Source organism: Canis lupus, chromosome 26, assembly GCF_003254725.2.
Source record: "Canis lupus dingo isolate Sandy chromosome 26, ASM325472v2, whole genome shotgun sequence".
In the NCBI taxonomy this organism is placed as follows: Eukaryota; Metazoa; Chordata; class Mammalia; order Carnivora; family Canidae; genus Canis; species Canis lupus.
In genome coordinates this window covers 30,242,041-30,254,188 of record NC_064268.1, presented here as the reverse complement: position 1 = coordinate 30,254,188, position 12,148 = coordinate 30,242,041, and the positions used below count along the sequence as shown (strand labels likewise).

At 52.8% G+C, this 12,148-nt stretch overlaps 1 protein-coding gene across 4 annotated transcripts in view; it reads left to right on the top strand.

The window, feature by feature from the left end:
* Positions 1-5,911: 5,911 nt before the first annotated feature.
* YPEL1 (yippee like 1) overlaps positions 5,912-12,148 on the top strand; it is a 26,129-nt gene continuing 19,892 nt past the window's right edge. For 3 of the 4 annotated variants that reach the window (XM_025474944.3, XM_025474942.3, XM_035706290.2), the window contains exon 1: positions 5,912-6,070. The gene's annotated coding sequence lies outside the window, so the exon portion shown is untranslated. Of the gene's footprint in view, positions 6,071-6,140; positions 6,251-12,148 lie in introns of those variants that run through there. The other variant, XM_049101910.1, reaches the window with a different exon arrangement.

Below are 12,148 nucleotides of genomic sequence, written 5' to 3'. Positions count from 1 at the left end.
AGGGCCTTCCGGGGGAGGGGACAGCAAGCACAGAGTCCCCAAGAAGGGGCAGCAAGGAGGAGGTGTGTCTGAAGGGCTGAAGATAGTAAGCAAGGGAAGGTTGTAGGAAAGAACTTAATGTCACCCCCAAAGAATGGCATTTGCCTTCTGCTTTGGGGAGGTGGTTACTAGGCTCTAACAGGAGTGCCTGTGTGCCCAGGGGCCTTCCAATAGCCTAACAACGTGAGTTATTTTTATTTATTTATTTTTAAAAAAGATTTTATTTATTTATTCATGAAAGACACAGAGAGAGGCAGAAACACCGGCGGAGGGAGAAGCAGGCTCCATGCAGGGAGCCCGACGTGGGACTCCATCCCGGGTCTCCAGGATCACGCCCTGGGCCGAAGGCAGGCCCTAAACCGCTGAGCCACCCAGGGATCCCCTAACAACATGATTTAAAGTGGGGACACCGCACCAGGTAATATTCAGGGTGGAGCTGAGCACACGGGAAAGCCCAAAATTGTGATGAGGGAGTCTCAGACTGAGGTCATTAAGGAGGACACTCGGTCCATCACGCCTGTGCGATGGAAGGCCAATAAAAGCCCCGAGCTGGACACCTGCACCCCGATGTTTCTAGCAGCAAAGTCCACAATAGCCAAACTGTGGAAGGAGTCTCGGTGTCCATTGAAAGATGATGGATAAAGAAGATGTGGTCTACGTATACAATGGAATATTCCTCAGCCATTAGAAACGACAAATACCCACCATTTGCTTCCACGTGGATGGAACTGGAGGGTATTATGCTGAGTGAAATAAGTCAATCAGAGAAGGACAAACATTATATGGTCTCATTTATTTGGGGAATATAAATAATAGTGTAAGGGAATAGAAGGGAAGGGAGAAGAAATGGGTAGGAAAAATCAGAATGGGAGACAGAACATGAAGACTCCTAACTCTGGGAAACGAACTAGGGGGGGAGGAAGGGGAGGAGGGCGGGGGGTGGGGGTGACTGGGTGACGGGCACTGAGGGGGGCACTTGACGGGATGAGCACTGGGTGTTATGCTATATGTTGGCAAATTGAACTCCAATAAAAATAAATAAATAAATAAAAAATAAAAGCCCCGAGCGTCCGGTCCTGATGGACTCTCCTGCTGGCAGCACTGTGCAAGCCGTCACTCCGGGGTGCCCGAGAGGAGGCTTGCGTGTGGCCTCAGGGACAGAAGACAGCTGGCAGCTCACGCCGGGCACTCTCCTGGACTCGCCCAGGCTGTGTTTCCTGCGGCTGGTTTTAACCCGCATCCTTCCTCCGCTGCAGCTGTAACAGCTGGCGGCCCTCCAGGAAACTGTCAGCCTCACCTAAGGGCCATCCTGGGGGCGCCCAAATCCGAAGTTGGTGCCAGGGGTGGAGGTGGTCCTGCGTGGACTGCCCCCTTTGGTCATGGTTGGCCAAATGCAAGGATGGAAATAGGAAAGTGGAGGGACAGGCAGGTGCCAAGGCCTGGGGGGCCCTGGGAGGACCCTGGGTTTTCTTGTTTTTGTTTTTTGACTCTGATTTGTGGTCTGAGTGCAATGGAAGCTCCTGGGAGCTTTGGAGGAGGGACAGATCTAGCTTTTGTTCTCAGAGTCCATGTGTGAAGAGTAAAGGCGGCAGAGCTTTGCTGCTCACCCGTAGCGGTCACCAACATGAGACACGAGAGTGGCCCGGGTGCGGGGCACTGGCGGCAGGAGAGGCACCTGCTGGAGGGCGGGGTAGGGAGAGCCGGGGTGGGGGGCCTGTCGTGATGTAGGGCACGCTGGCTTTGAGGTGTCCCCAGCGCTCCGGGGCTGGTTCGGGTGGGCAGGTGGACTTGGAAGCCTGGGATGCCGAGGCTGGGGTCTGCGCTGGGCCGCACCCGCAAGTGTGGCTGAGGCCACATGTGAATTCTGGCGGTGAACGGGTGGGGTGCTGTGCAGAGCCCAGCTCGGCTGCTCCTGAGCAGTCTTGCTCTGAAGAATTGCAGAGAGGCGTGGCGAGGAAGAAAGTGCATATTGTGGGGGAGTCCCTGGGTGGCTCAGCGGTTTAGCACCTGCCTTTGACCCAGGGCCTGATCCTGGAGTCCCGGGATCTAGTCCCACGTCGGGCTCCCGGCATGGAGCCTGCTTCTCCCTCTGCCTGTGTCTCTGCCTCTCTGTCTCTGTCTCTGGGTCTATCATGAATAAATAAATAAATAAATAAATAAATAAATAAATAAATAAATCTTTAAAAAAAGAAAAAAAGAAAATGCATATTGGGATGACTTCGTGTCTCCCCTCCCAATGGGACAGCCCAGCAAAGCGGGGACTGAAGATGCAAGAGAGAGAGGGCCCTGTGACTGAATAGACCGGCCAGCACGCATGGAGGGGGGGCACATGCACAAGTGACACGCGGGTCTTAAGGGACAGAGCAATGTATGCATGGCGGTGGGGGTGGGCCGGTGGAAGGTTTGGTGCGGAAGCGGTGAGGACTGCTCTCCTGTTGATGTCCACGTCTTCAGCAAAGGAGGCCACACGGCCAGGGCAGGCTCCGGGGCAGGGGAAGGTGTAGGTGTAAGATCATCTTCCAGGAAGGTGGGAATCTGAATGGTCACAACAGGTGGAACAGGTGTAGGATTGCCAGGAGCATCGCTCTGCCCTAGAAACTAGTCTCCCCAAGGGAAAGTATTTCTCCATCCATAGCAGAGCGTCTCGTTACCCAGGACCCGGGTTCCCCGGACAAGTATGTGATGTGAGGAAGGTGCTTAAGGAGAGTGAACAGAGGGAGGAGGACAGCCACCAGGTAGGTAGGTGGTGACAGTGAGGTATGGCTCTTAGTGCAGGTGAAGGCAGCTGTGGTCCTGCTAACAGGAGGGGGCCAGAGACCCAGTGGGGTCCCAGAGTGGGCCCTCTGAAACTGAGCTTGTGGAGGGGGGCAGACTGCAGGCCGTGGCTCATAGATGCCTCATGAAATCACAGGGAGAGTCATGTGCAGGATGTCATCAATAAAAATAAAACTGAAAAGGATAGACAATGTGGGGCGCCTGGGTGGCTCAGTGGTTGAGCATCTGGCTTCAGCTCAGGATGTGATGTCTCTGCCTCTCTGTGTGTGTCTCTCATGAATAAATAAGTAAAATCTTAAGGAAAAAAAAGGATAGACAACATTAGGGCATTACACAAGAGTATGTGTTAAATCATGAAACTTTTCTCATATGTATGTGTACCGGATTATAATGCAAAATGTAGGTTTTGCCTTTTTTTTCAGATTTTATTTATTTATTCATGAGAGATGAGAGAGAGAGAGAGAGAGAGAGGCAGAGACACAGGCAGAGGGAGAAGCAGGCTCCATGCAGGGAGCCTGACGTGGGACTCGATCCCAGGTCTCCAGGATTAGGCCCTGGGCTGAAGGCGGTGCTAAACTGCTGAGCCACCCAGGCTGCCTTTTTTTTTTTTTTTTAATTTTTATTTATTCATGATAGGCACACAGTGAGAGAGAGAGAGGCAGAGACACAGGCAGAGGGAGAAGCAGGCTCCATGCACCGGGAGCCCGACGTGGGATTCGATCCCGGATCTCCAGGATCACGCCCTGGGCCAAAGGCAGGCGCCAAACCGCTGCGCCACCCAGGGATCCCTAATTGCCCTTTTTTTATTGTAATATACATAAAGCTTAAAATTTGCCATTTTAACTGTTCTTAAGTGTATACTTCAGTGGCATTAAGTACATTTATGTTATTGTGCAGCCATCCCCACTATCCTCCAAATTTTATCACCCCATATAGAAACTTTATACTCGTAAAATGTATTCTTTACTGTGAGTAGAGTTTAAAACATTTGAAAGGCACTGGTCAGTGGTCAGGAAGGGGGTCCGTATTTGGGGTCAGGCCTCTAGAGGATAAGGTCCTTGTAGGAGAGATGACAATGAGCTGACAGGCAAGGGCACCAGAAGGATCCTCTGTGATTGACATATATCAATCACTTGATTTTAAAGGAAAGCTGTATCTCTAGGAATTGAAGCTAGGAACCACAATGCAAAGAACAATAGGAAATCGAAATCTGGTCCAACATTTTTTTAAAGTTTTTATTTATCTGAGAGAGAGAGAGAGGGAGAGAGAGAGAACGAGCTGGGGGAGAGGCAGAGGGAGAGGAACAAGCAGACTCCCCAGTGAGCAAGGAGCCTGATGCAGGGCTCAATCCCAACACCCCAAGATCATGACCTGAACCAAAGTCAGACACTTAACTAAGCCACCCAGGCCAGCATGGTGCTACAATTTCAAAGAATGAAGGAATCCAAAGAAATGGAGCAGAAATCACACATTTATTTGGGTATGTTAAGTTCAATATTCTGCAGCCCCTAAAATCCTTCATCAAAATGCAATAGGTGAAAAATCCCCCTTCTCAAAGCAGGATACAAAATCATATAAACATCAACTCACATAAAAATTAGGATTTTTTTTCAACAGAGGACTGGCCGAGAAAAGATATTTGCGGTAGCAGAAACAACAAAAGCTTAATATTTAAGACAATCTAAGGAATCTTGAAAATTTGTGAGAAAGGAACACCCCTACCCCAGTTGGAAATTGAACACCTGAAAGTCAGAAACTGAAGATCTTGAAAGGGTTAACTATCCATGAAGATGGTTAACACTCCTCTGAGAAACACATCTTAAAAGAGGATCATGATGGGGGATCCCTGGGTGGCGCAGCGGCTTAGCGCCTCCTTTGGCCCAGGGCGTGATCCTGGAGCCCCCGGATCGAGTCCCACGTGGGGCTCCCTGCATGGAGCCTGCTTCTCCCTCTGCCTGTGTCTCTGCCTCTCTCTGTGTCTCTCTCATGAATAAATAAATAAAATCTTAAAAGAAAAGGATCATGAGGTCCCAGCCTGCAGCCAGGTTTGTGAAAGGAGGGGAGCTGGAGACATTGCCAGGAGAATGGCTAAGTTTGGACAAACGGACTGGATCCAGAGACCTTATAAGCACAGTAATAAATCACGGGCTCCTCCAAAGACACGGACAGATCTTCACAGATACACTGTAATGCAAAAAAGAAACAAGATCTAAAGGATGCTAACATGTATAAAAATGTTGAACACATTGTGACTTCAATACTATGGTTTTTAAAACATATATATAATTTTTAAAACGACCCATAGAGGAAAGGTGTGGGAACCAACAAAATAATGACACGAGAGCCGTGGGGGACAGAGTGCGGGTGTCAGGATGGGGCGGGCTGCCCAGGGCGGGGGAGGGCCGCCCGAAGTCCGACGTGGGGATTTTTTTTTTAAGATTTTATTTATTTATTCATGAGAGACACAGAGAAAGAGAGAGAGAGAGGCAGAGACACAGGAGGAGGGAGAAGCAGGCTCCATGCGGGAGCCCGACGCGGGACTCGATCCCCGGTCTCCAGGATCACGTCCTGGGCCGGAGACAGGCGCCAAAGCGCTGAGCCACCGCGCGTCCCTGAGGTGGGGATTCTGGCGCAGAGGACAGCCCGATGCCCGGCTCCCGCGCAGGACCTCGGTCGTTCGGCCGATCCACGCGCGCGGGGAGAGCGAGCGACCCGCGGCTCCCCCGGCCCTGGCCCGCCCGCGCTTGCGCACCGCGATCCTCGTCGAGCCCGCCCCGCCCCGCGAGGCCCCGCCCCCCGCCCTCCAGCCCTCATAGGTCGGCTCCGAGGCCGCGCGCGGCAGGCCGGCCAATGGGAGCGCGGCGCGCCCCGCGGCACGTGCGCCCCCGCCCAGCCCGGCGGAGCGCGAGCCGGTGGAGCTCCCGGGCTCGGAGCGCGCGGGGCGGGCGCGCGCGGGCGGGGCGGGGCGCGGGCGGGGCGCGGGCGGGGCGCGGGCGGGGGCGGGGCGGGGCGGCGCGCTGATTGGCCGGCGCCGCGTTCCGAGGCCGTTAACGGCGGCGCGGCCGGGCCGCGGCTCCAAAACAAAGGGCAGGCGGCCCGCGGGGCGGCGGCGGGAGGATGCCTCGCGCCCTGCGGAGGCGCCAACGGCCGCAGCGCGTCCCGGGCCGCGCCGGCGCCGCCTGAGAGCCGAGCCCGCGCTGACCGGGGCCCGGGCCGGATGGGCGCTGCGGGCCGGGGCGCGGACCGCCGAGCGGCCGTGAGTACGGGCGGGCCTGACCTGCGCGGGCGGCTGCCCCCGCGGCCCGAGGCTCCCGCGGCGGCGGGCGGGGCCCGGGGCACCTGTTGGGCCGGCGGGCGGGGCGCGAGCGGGCCGCACCTGTGGACGTGTTTGTTCTGGTTCGGTTTCTCGATGTGTCGTTATCTGGCTCCCCCCGGGGTGAGCGGACCTCGACGCCTAATCTGGGGCTTTGCCCCGCTTTCTTCCCTCCCTTCCCGGCCTCCTCCCTACTTCAGCCACGAGAAAAATCTACCGAGAGAATGAACGAGATGCCTGATGATAATAGGCTTTCCTCCTCTTTAAAAAAAAAAAAAAAAAAAAAAAAAAAAAGAATGTTGGGACCGGGGAGGGAAATGAGGACAAAAGAGGGCTCCCAGGAATGTCTATTAAAAGGGGGGGGGGATGTTTTCAAGTTGCCCACATAAAGATCGTGACTAAAATGAATTGTCTTCCGTATCAGTTCCCTGCTTGCGGCGCTAGGCTTTTATTAAAGCACAGCTTGCAGAAGCCTTAGCTTGGGAAACCTGTTAAGTAGGGTCCCCCTCCCCCAGGCCTGCCTCTGATTGACATCTTTGATGTCCAGATAATGTGCCGAGTTCTAGGATGGAAAAAAAAAAAAAAAAAAAGGCTGTAATTTCGTGCTGGAGAGATAATGGCTTTGGCAGACCTCAGTTTCCCCACCCCCAGGCTTTTTTGTCCAGTTGCATTTCTTCTTCCTTTTTCTAGCCAGAGCATACACTTTAACCTGTTGTTTCCTTTGCCGAGAATGTTATTCTTTCCACCCACCTCGCTCCTAAGCTCCTACCCAAGCCTCGCGAGGAGGCTTCCTTCTCTAGAGAACTCTTTCAGGTGCTTCACCTGAGCACCCTCCAGCCTCTGCTCCCTTCTAGTAGATGTGACAAGTGTTTGCTGAGGCCTTGCTCCGCGCCGGGAGCTGTGCTGGAATCTGGGGTGGTTGAGTTTTGTAACCGTGCACGGGATCCCCCCCACCCCTGGCCCTGGGCTCGTGGGTGACAGTAGTGGCACAGTTGAGGAATGCGGATACTGAGGCTCTCCTGGACCTTATGCTCCCTCCCCTTGCATCTCACAGGGTTAAAGTGTCTTCTACTTGCAGGAACCGCTCAGAGATAGGAGCAGAGCAAAGTCCTGTTCTGCCCCAGACCTGTAGCACAGGGTCTGGTCTCTACTGGACCCTTAAGAAAAAAAAATAACCGGATAATCTTAATTACCAATCGGAGCAATAGCCTTTGCCTTTTTTTTTTTTTTTTTTTTTTTTTTTTTGCAAAGATTTCATGTTTAAGTAATCTCTATACCGGATATAGGGCTTAAACGACCCGAGATAAGAGTCGCATGCTGCACTGACTGAGCCAGCCAGGCGCCTCAATAGCCTTCACTCTTTAAACGAACTTCTTGTTTTGGAATAACTTTAGGTTTCCATGAAAGTTGCAAAGATAGTACAGGCAGTCCCAACATGCCCCACGCCCAGCGTTGCCCATTGTTACTGTCGCACATTGCCATGGTGCGTTTGCCAAAATGAACAACCGACATGGAGATATTCTTGTAGCTGAAATCCAGACGTTAAACCTTACCATCTTTGAAGCACTGAAATGTGTAAAACTCTTTAGCTGGAAGCAGTGTTCCTATAAAGTCTGTTCTTGATTCTTCCCTGTTGTCCCTAAGTTTCACGAAGACCCAGTTTCGAGGGGTGGGGGTGACCGTGGAGAGGGCGAGGGGCTGCCATAGTTTTTTTTTTTTTTTAATCTTTTTTAAAGATTTTATTTATTTATTCATGAGAGACACACACACAGAGAGAGAGAGAAGCAGAGACACAGGCAGAGGGAGAAACAGGCTCCATGCAGGGAGCCCAATGGGGTACTCGATCCCAGGACCCCAGGATCACACCCTGGGCTGAAGGCAGACGCTCAACCACTGAGCCACGCAGGGATCCCTGCCATAGAGTTTTAACGTCTTTTTCCCCTGGGAGACTGATACATGGAAACTAGTTTAGAATATGCAGAAGCCGTATTCTTAGTTATTCGGTAGCACATATAACCACTTCAGCCTCACGGGGCTGTTCTGACGTGCGGAGCTGGCAAAACCAATCCTCAGCTGCTGGGAATGCCTGAAATGCTGAGGTCAAATTGCCAGTAGAATCTGCCTGGGTGGATTTAATGCCAGGAAGATATAAAATTGGCATTTCAGGAAGCTACTTTGCTAAACTGGAATAACACAGATCCTGTTAACCTTGGAGCCCTGATTCAAACAAAGGAACGAGGAAAGCCCTGTTGTTAACTAAGCTAGTAGTCAGCCTACTTTGCCTATTTATTGCTATCCCTTTAATTTATGAGGGCGCGACGGACTGCAGAATGACATCTGTTCTCTACTTGCTGGGCCTTTGATTTTGCCTTTTCCATGTGTCCTGTTAGAGCTAGGCACCTGACGTAACTTCAGTAGCAACTTAACCTGCATTTGTAGAAAGTATGAAAAAAAATTTTTTTAAAGATTTTGTTTATTTATTCATGAGAGACAGAGAGAGGCAGAGACACAGGCAGAGGGAGAAGCAGGCTCCATGCAGGGAGCCTGATGTGGGACTCGATCCTGGGACTCCAGGATCATGCCCTGGGCTGAAGGCGGCGCTAAACCGCTGAGCCACTGGGGCTGCCCAAAAGTATGAAAATTTTGAAAAATAAAAAGAGCAACAGAAGTCCTCCTGCTTTCAAACCGTTCTCTGATGCTCTTCATTTGTGGTTCCTTTGGTTTTGCATTTGTAGAAGAGTAGTGAGGTCTGCTAATCAGCAAGACCTCTAAGGAGTGGAAATTTTGACAGGAGATTTTGGGGGACGTTGGAGAACATGCTGAACAACCAAGACCTGGAGGGCTAAGGGTTCTGGGGAGGACAGTGTGAGTTGGATTCAGGAAAGAAGTCACCATTCCTCCCGTGATAGAGACCCTGGGGTCCCTCTGACAAGCTGTGTGCTGGTGATAGTAAACTGGAAATCCTGGAGCCATCCCACCGTCCACCCAGGGAAGGGCCCCTTGATGTGGCCCCTGAAGGGCCTCAGACCCAGGGCCAGGATCCCTGGTGGGGCCTGTGAGGCGTGGAGATGTGCTTGCCAACCCTCCGTCCTGTTGTAACAGTGCCATGGCCTCTCGCGTGATTGTCTGGACCACCTTGTGAATTGCAGTTTACCCACATTTTACAGATAAGGCAACAGCTTGCCCGAGGTTCCGCAGCCTCCAGAGATGAGGAACAGGTTTTGAGTCAGGCCCTCTCGCAGCTTTGTCCTCTGCACCCCGGCACCCTGTCTCTCGCCAGGCCTCGCCTACTGGCTCCCTCGTGGCGCACCTGGCTTCCCAGCGTTGGCCCTCTCACCCCTGAGCACTGGCCCCCTCCTGATTGCTCTTTGCATCTCTGGTTTTTCCTTCTCTTGCCCCAACACAGGGCTTCAAATGTTTGATTATGTTCTTTTTAGCCTGTGATGAAATCATTCTAGGTTAAGGTTCCCACCTTCTGTCCCCCTGCTCCCATCAGCCTTCTGGGACTGGGCCCACCCTTTCAAGTGAGAAGGGCAGTGGCGTGTAGGGCCTTGGTCTGTCGCCCTGTCGATAGCACGCAAGCCAGTAACCTGTGCCAGGAAGTGTCCCAAGGCCCCGACTCTGGGGAGCTTTGTTACTTAGTAGGAGAAATAAAAGAGAACGCATTACAGGTCGTTGGGAAAGGAGGCTCAGTGCAAACACATTACTCATTAGTCTCACGGGAGACGGTGGAGGCAGGACCCGAGGCAGGAGGGGGGAGAGGCGAGGCCTGGGGCGTGGAGGGCAGATGCCCGCGAGGCAGGGTGGGCAGCCACGGGGAGGGGGGCTTCATCTGGGGCAGCCCCAGCGGTTGGCAGGACTGAGGAATCCTCTTGTCACTCTGGGAGGGTCGGCTGAGCACCAAACCTGCAGTTCCTGAGCTGTGGAGAAGAGTGTTTGATCCTGTAATTCCAGTAAGAAGGCGGACTGTGCGTGAGGGAAGCTGGTTCTGCCAACGGCAAACTAGGCCCCTGCCTTTGCCCTCTGACGCGAGGCCTTCCAGGCCTTCCCGTGTCGTGCTGTGTGCGTGCGTGTGTGCACAGTCAGTACATTCCTTCCGTATCAAAAACCTAAAGCTACCAAAAAGCAGAAGAGAAGAGGAAGCCCCTTCCCCTGGTCCCCGGCTGAGGTCCCACCTAGGAAGTGTTTCTGATCCAAGTCTATCAGGGCAATGCCAGTCTCCTTTGCTCAGACTTGAGATGGTTTCTTTTTTTTTTAAAGATTTTATTCATTTATTCATTAGAGACAGAGAGAGAGGCAGAGACACAGGCAGAGGAGAAGCAGGCTCCATACAGGGAGCCCGACGAGGGACTCGATCCTGGGGCTCCAGGATCCCGCCCTGGGCTGAAGGCGGCGCCAACCTGCTGAGCCACCGGGGCTGCTGCCCGAGATGGTTTCTAATAGGTTGTGGTTATTGGCTATGTCCAGTTCCCTGCACCTGTGCACACTGGTCCAGAGGTGAACGCCCCGGGTCCAGGGGTGTGCACCCAAGGAGCGCTGAGAGGCGCCACCAGATGGCTACGTGTCAGCCAGCCCACCCCAGTGGTGATAACCACTTTTTATTTTTACTTATTTATTTTTAAAGATTTATTTTATTTATTTATTCATGATATACAGAGAGGGAGGGAGAGAGAGAGAGGCAGAGACACAGGCAGAGGGAGAAGCAGGCTCCACGCCAGGAGCCGGACGCAGGACTTGATCCCAGGACTCCAGGATCCTGGAGCCAAAGGCAGGCGCCAAACCGCTGAGCCACCCAGGGATCCCCGATAGCCACTTTTTAAAGATCTCTGCCCACCTGCTAGGTTGTAAGACCTACCAGACTGCCTTTAATTTGCATCAGGGAGTGAAGTTCACACTGGTTCATGTGTCTGCAGACACCGTGGTCCAGGGTGTAGACTCTGGCTTTGAATCCACAGCTTTACTAGCCGTGCAACCTTGGAGGATTGGGTAACCTCTCTGGGCCTCGGTTTCCATGTCTGCACAGTAGGATTAATAAGAAGCCCCACCTCTTAGGGTTGCAGCCAGTTCATTTGGTTCTCATGGGGTCAGCGGCTTAGAATAGCGCTGGCCTGGCCTGGGGTTGGGGGGGTGTTCCCTGCAGAGTCACTGCACCCCCTCTTCCTCGGAGGATGTGGATGTCCCTGCCCGAGCACCCACCTGGGGTTCCACCTTTGCTGTGAACTCTGGCTGCACACTTTGTGTGCCTGGTGCCTCCCTCCTTCAGGGGAAGAGGAGGCTGGGCCTGGAGCCTACCTGCAGGTAGTGGCGGTGCGGGGAGGTGACGGGGTGGCATGGGGAGCAGAGGGAACGGGTGTCCCCGGGTTGCGGGGAAGAGAGCCCGCGGGCAGCCTCCACTCCATCCGGGAAATGTAAGAGCTGCTCGCTTGGGGCTTTATTTCTCAATGTTTTTGTCTTTACAAGTGTGGTAACAGCACCATATGGACATGGGCCTGATTCACGTTCTCTTAAAATAATTGTGCATGTTTATTTTAGGAGAGAAATTTCTGGAATCCAGAATATTGTTTTCGCTCCAAAAAATTACCTCACCAGTAATATTTTCTGGGGTGCGGGGGGATGGTTGCTGCCCTCCAAACCCAGGGGAAAGATGATGTCCTGTAGTAAACATGATTCACTGGATCCATTTGCCTTTCAATTACTTCAGAGCGGGCCCTAACTTACCAGTAGATTTTGTTGTAAAAGCCTATTTTGCACACTGGTTGCCTGAAAACTTGGCCATGATTTCACCAACGCCACAGTGGATACCCAGTTGTGTTTGGTTTTTGTTTTTTTTTTTTAATTAAGATTTTATTTATTCATGAGAGAGGCAGAAATACAGGCAGAGGGAGAAGCAGGCTCCATGCAGGGAGCCCAATGTGGGACTCGATCCCGGGACTCCAGGATCACGACCTGAGCTGAAGTCAGGTGCTCAACCCCTGAGCCACCCAGGTGTCCCTGGATATCCAGTTTAAAAGCCTAGTGAAA